This window comes from Pygoscelis adeliae, unplaced genomic scaffold (genome assembly GCF_000699105.1).
Source record: "Pygoscelis adeliae isolate BGI_AS28 unplaced genomic scaffold, ASM69910v1 Scaffold15, whole genome shotgun sequence".
Lineage (NCBI taxonomy): Eukaryota > Metazoa > Chordata > Aves > Sphenisciformes > Spheniscidae > Pygoscelis > Pygoscelis adeliae.
In genome coordinates, this window is record NW_008824988.1 from 4,240,553 (window position 1) to 4,246,817 (window position 6,265).

The following is a 6,265-nucleotide window of genomic DNA, read 5'->3' on the forward strand; positions in this document are numbered from 1 at the left end:
CCTCACCTGGGGGTAGAGGAAAGTTTCTCTGCCCTGTTTTTACATAGCAAAGCAGCAGGGACTTGCTGGCAACGGAGGGCTTGCTGTGAAGGTGAAGATTAGACCCAGGTCAAAATTGTTCATGTGCTACGAAGTGTTATGCTTTTAAGTATTTTGTTTGAGAGAGCTGGCTTATTGTCTGTATGCAATACTAATACTGCTTTATGTCATAGATAGAGCCTTTCAGATATTCAGAGGGCTGTGTTGGTGTTTCGTATGGTTACTCCTTGGTAGCTGTGTGTTTGGATGTCCTTCCACACTCTGAACTTATAAGCACATTTAAAATATGGCTCTTAGCCTGTGGTGGGTAAGGACATTCTTGTTTGTTGTTTTCCTCGCAGTCGAGTGCAACAAAGAGCCTCTGTTTGCTGAGTAAACTTCAGTAAAGAGTTCAGCTGCGTCTGAACAACAGTATTAAGGAATATCAGACTCCCCAAACAAACCAGAAAGGATTGAACCATTTTTTTCTAGCTGAGAGGCTATGTTAGCAGAATAAATAAAATTGAAGGAGAACAATGACCTCCTTATTTAAGTAAGCTAGAAGAGTTTTAAAAATATGTTTGAAATCTGGATGTCACTGTTCCTTTATAATGTAATTAGATCTGAAGAGGCGTACGTGAGATTGAGCCAATGTCACCCAGTCAGCCCTGCACTGCAGTGCTTCCAGCAGGAAGCTGTTGCAGATGAGAAATAGGGTTTGGGTGGGTTTCTCTTGGTTTTTTTTGTTTTGTTTTGTGTTTGTTTTTGGTTTTTTGTTTGTTTTTTTTTTTTTTTTTCTTTTTAAAGAAATGCTTCTTAAATACCCAGTATTTATTTGCTGTGACCTCCTGTGTGATATTGATTATAATTATTGTTGAGCTAGGGTACATCTGCATTTCATTTTAAAAAGAATGAACTGGAAAGCATTGCTTAAGCTCGTTAAGTAATTGTGCTTTGTTTTCATACTGAGAAAAGTTGTTTCTTGTTAGGAGAAGAACCAAATGTTTGCATATTTCCTGAAATGGTCCCATTTACTGGATGTGAGTGCTTTTATCTGAGTTCCAATTGAAACAGTGGTGGTAAGACTTAGCCTGAAGATTTTTAATAACAGTAGGAATACATGTAGGTGTTACCTTTACTTGATTTAATCTCGCCTGTCAGCTATGAAGACTTGTGCTTCTTGGTTTGCTGTCTGTTAATCGGCTTTCGCCTGGGCAACACAGGATGAAAAACTTCTCCTGTAGGCAAACAAAGTCAAAAGCCTGAGGGGGCTGAGGTTGGTGCCATTTCTTACCACTGGCCTCAGAAGGAGCCAGGACTAAGCCAGAAATGTTGCCCGTCTTCCTCATAGATGCCATTTTCTCCATAGCTCCTTATCTGAATGCAAAATGGCTGGGCAAAGTAGAGAAATTCGTGTGAGCTTTTGTTGCTCTGCTTGTCCTGGAATCTGATTTATGTGAGAATACTTTTTGCTTGTTGGTGTTAGAAGGAATCAAAATAATTAAGATGGAGAAATGAAAGAGTCTTTGGATGTTTATCATGTGAGAGATAATTAAAAACTAAAGCCATGGTTAAGAATTTATTATTTATTAAATTACATTGAACTGGGGCTGTAAGAGGAGGAAGGATCTAGCATTTTAATTTCCAAGATAAAAAAGAAAAAAGGAATAGTTTTATGGATGGGCATTTTTCTGCAAGAGGTGGTTGTTTTCCTGCATTATATGCTATATCCACTGAAACAGGCTTGCTTTTCTGTGTACTCCTGCTTCTTTTAGACTTATAAAAATGGACACATTACTTGAAGATATAATGTGGCATATCTTTAAAGGTCCCTTGTGGTCCTTTGTGGATAAGATTAACATCTGCCTTCACTTTAAGCCAACCAGAAGTTGTACAGAAAGTGCTAGGCACTTGTTAAACTCTAGATGAGACTTGAACTACTTTCCATTAGTAGATTGTTCTTGCTACAGGTTTCCTTCTGGCTTTAATACAAAATAGGATTAAAAACTGCTGAACTTTAATCCTGTTCTAGCATTTTGTTATCTCATATGATTAGCTGACTTCAAGTTAAGTATTCTGTGGCAAATTTGCCAAATTGGTCCATGCCCGGCATCTCGCAGAGGCCAGCATTGCGCCCCTGGTCCCTCTTCAGCCCCTTGCTGTGAAAAATGTCTCACTTTCTTGGTTGCTCTTGATGGTAACCTTGTGATTTTAGCATTTTTTTTCCCCTGTTGCTTGTGGCACTACTGGAAGTTTCTGGGAGCAGCATGTTACCCATGAACTGTGTGTCAGAAAGCCCTGATCTGTTCCAACGTCGTTCCCCTGTTGCTGCAGGGCAGAGCTGGGAGCTGGGATGGGGACCCTTGCCATGGCTTCAAGAGGCCAAGCGGTGACCAGAGCTGCAGCTCTATTAAAGCTCGGGGTCACCTGAGCAGCGCAGACACATCTCTGACAGCTCTCGCACCAGCTGTCATTCACAGGCATTTGAGGAAACCCACGAGATAAATCTGCTCATTGCGCACCCAAAGGTGAAAAGCAGTGGCGCATGGTCTGGCCGCGCTGTCCTCCCTGCAGCTGCCTGGGGGAGGGACCCCCTTTGGGGCTGCCTGCACCCCTCCAGCTGGCAGAGATCTCCCTGCCATTTAATTGGCATCCCGTATCCCCTGGGGTCTGCGGCCGGCTCCCTCCTCGCCTCATCCCTCGGTGCCTGCAGTCTGCAGCACGTTCCTCTGCAGTACCGCACTGCCTGTGACTTGTCATTTTGGTCTAGTAGCATGGATCATGTCCCTCTGGGGGTCCTATCAGCAATCAGTCAGGATTGTTTTTCCAAGGTATGGTTATCAGTTTAATTTGCTTAAAATTTGCCATGAAGAGAAATAGGCCATGAGACCTCTCTTCCTGGGAGGAGTTTCCACCAGGCGAAATCTGTCACAGAGCATTAGCTCCACGTTGTCACGCTGTGCTGCTAAGAAAAAGAGCAAGTGAAACTAAAATAGTTTGAAAACAGTTTATCTTTCTGTTAAAATTTCACTCCATTATTCTGTATACTATGTGTGCTGTTAGGTAGACAAGATGTTTTAGGAACTAGGCTGCTCTGGTCAATGCTTTAAATTCTGAAATCTCAGGTTTCTGACACTTTTGCCTCTGCTATAGATAGTTTTGATGTTGCATGAAATTATGACTTTCGATGGGGACTAAGGAGCAAATGAACTCTTTCAGCTTTTGGAGAGCCTTTCCCACAAAGTGGGAAACCACGGAGTAGATGGATTTAATATACCAGGATCATCTCACTGACCCTGATAAAGATACAGACTGCTGCTGAGCCCTTGAAGTTGTCTTTAATGATACGACCAGCCTTAATACTTGGTGGTGGTTATGCAAATGTAGGAGTAAAAAAACCATGCATGTTTACGAGATCTAGATCCACTGTATCTAATGCTTTTGACTAGATTTGGCATGAGATAAGGTTTGCATACTTGGACTCTCTAGAGGCATTCTTTTTCTCTGTGTGCTTTCAAAATATGCTAAGTGCTGACAACAGCCAAGCAGTCCTTAGTTTTCTCCTGGAATCTCTTAAGTTAGCTGTTCTTGAATGAGTTCTTTGTATATCTGGGGGAAGAACACTACTTCATAACAAAGAAATTGTGTATTAGTTCTAAAGGGTAGATACCTGGGTTTGAACTTGTCTCTTTTGAGGAATTTTCCTCTAATATTTAATATCCAATGCGAATTTAATAACTAAAACCTATTTTGTTTGAACAGATATTCACACCAAAAGATTAACATAAATAACCAGTTATTGGTGTTTGACTGGAGGAAGACTAGGAGAGAGTGGATCTGTAAGGCTTGCAATTTCTTTTTTTTCCTTTTCAAATCCGTGATAAAATTGATGCCATGCAGCTTAGGCAGAGCAGGTTAAGCTGCCACCTGATCAATCCCTATCACTGTTTTCAATTAAGCCACTTCATCATTGGCAATTATTATAAATTATAAGTAACAATTCCTTTATGTTTACTTCTGGATTGTGGAAGGTTGAGAATAGCAAAAAGCCAAGACCAAAATGGTCTGTTGCTCCATCTTAAAACTAAAGAAAACCATCACCACCAAAAAAACAGTCCAGCAGTATTGTTTAGCAATTCCATGTTTGAAGTTCTGTTTGATTTATCATTTAATCAATTCTTAATCTATTTTTAGTATGTGTTATGCTTGACTGACTGACTTCAAAGAAAAACAAATACATTTGTTAATACATTTTTTTATTAAACAATCTCATAGCTCATTAAAATAAGCAGTCAGTCTTAGCATAATTATTGGCATTAGGGATATTGTCTTTTTTTTTTTATATAATTGCATGTACTGTTGACCTTTCTATGACATTTGCAGAATCAGTGTCACAACAAGTATAAATCTGTGGGTCATCCTGTTCCTTTGTTTCTTTTAAATAACTGTTAGCTTTCTCTTTTTGCATTGTGTTACTTTGTAATCTTTTGGAACTTTCCTTTGTTAAGGCAACATTCAAGACTCAGGGAGCTCTGTTGGCATTTTATAATACTTTGGGATGCATGCTTTCTGCTTCTGAAAACTTAAAATATTACTTCAAATAGTTGGTACTTAATAACCTATTTTTTGAATAAATAGAACATCATTATCACTATAAAACACTGATACATCATTCTACTTCCCTAATGTACAGGAGAAAGAGCTTTTGAACACTTCTGCCTTTTGTCTCGAAAAGAACATCAAAAGGTACAAAGTTTTTAACTCTGAACTCATTGCTTGGTAACTTAGGCATTCCTTTCTGTATAACTACAGGAGCATCAATGGAGCATGTGAATTTCTGAAAGGTGCTTTCATGACCAGACTGGCCAGGATAGTTTCAACCATAGCCTAACAATTCTTTTTTTTTTTTTTTCCTAATGAAGCTTGGTTGTAATAGATTTTTTTGTTTGTTTGTTTTATTAAGTGTAAATTGATCTATGATTTAATTTATCTTTTTCTCAAATCTAACTGCGTTAGTAAATTGGGTTCTGGTGGAAAGTGGGGTAATGAAAGAGCGTAACACTGAAGTGTTACAGGATCTGCTCTGCAAATTCCTTTTGAGCTGATTAAAGCAGACATCTCCTGGCCCTGAATTCAACACGGTTACAGAAGTGATTTTGGTTGCTAAGAAATGTCACAGCAACACAAATGTTTCATTTAGAAAATAGATTAGCTCATCTTAGTTGAGAGGTGAATTTCTTTAAAACATACCTTTTATTTAAAAAGGGGTAATCCGTTGTAGCTTCTATATGTTCTAGTCAAAATCATGTGGATATCTTCATTTTATTATTGACACATATGGGAATATTTAAGTTTATTGAGAATATTTAGGATTATTTTACTTCTTTTTATTTCTCACTTTTATTTGATCCTTATAAATAAGCATTACTATATTTTTACTTAATTAAATTACGTGTTCCATGATTTGAAGTGTTCTATTATGAACTTATAAGGAAATGGTTTTACTGCTGATGTTTCACTACTATATTAGATATTCCTAATCTCTGTCTGTCTTTCTCTCTCTGGTAGGATGCTGGTATCTTTTTATTGGGAAAGCTGAACTTGGATACTACAACTGAACATTGATACAATTAGTGCAAGCCCAGTCTAATTTAAGAGAAAGCATATTTTTTAGGGTTTTCTTTCCTCAGCCAAATCATAGTAAGAAAAAACAGCTATGAAATAAATCCAATCACTTGGTAAAAACAACGTATCTCATGAAGAGAAAATCTTATGAAATCTCTTATTCGAGGCAAGTAATATCAACATCTTTCAAAACTTATATGTCAGGAGTTGCTAAATATTTAAATATTTAGGCATCGCATCAGTTGGAGATGAGATGTCGTTACCTGTGGGATAACAGGGGTGGTGTGAAGACATTTGTTGCTGTTCGTAAAGCAGATTTGATTTGTTCATATTGGTCCATAACGTAGGTTTTAATTTAGAAGGAAGCCAATGTGTAATATTTTCTTTTGTCTCTGGACTCATCAGAAGATGCTGTCCCCTTCTGTGTGACAGTCGCTTGTCCTCTGGTTTTTGGCATGCTTTTGTCACTCGTCTGTTGTAAACTGTACTCTGCTTACACTGCTCTTAGTACTTAATACTTCTGTTAGTAAAGGAGCTATTTGCACCTGGGTAGCTTTAACTATCTAGCCTAAATTCTTCAGCTCCTCATTAGCCTACGCTGCCAGGATCTCATTGAACCTAG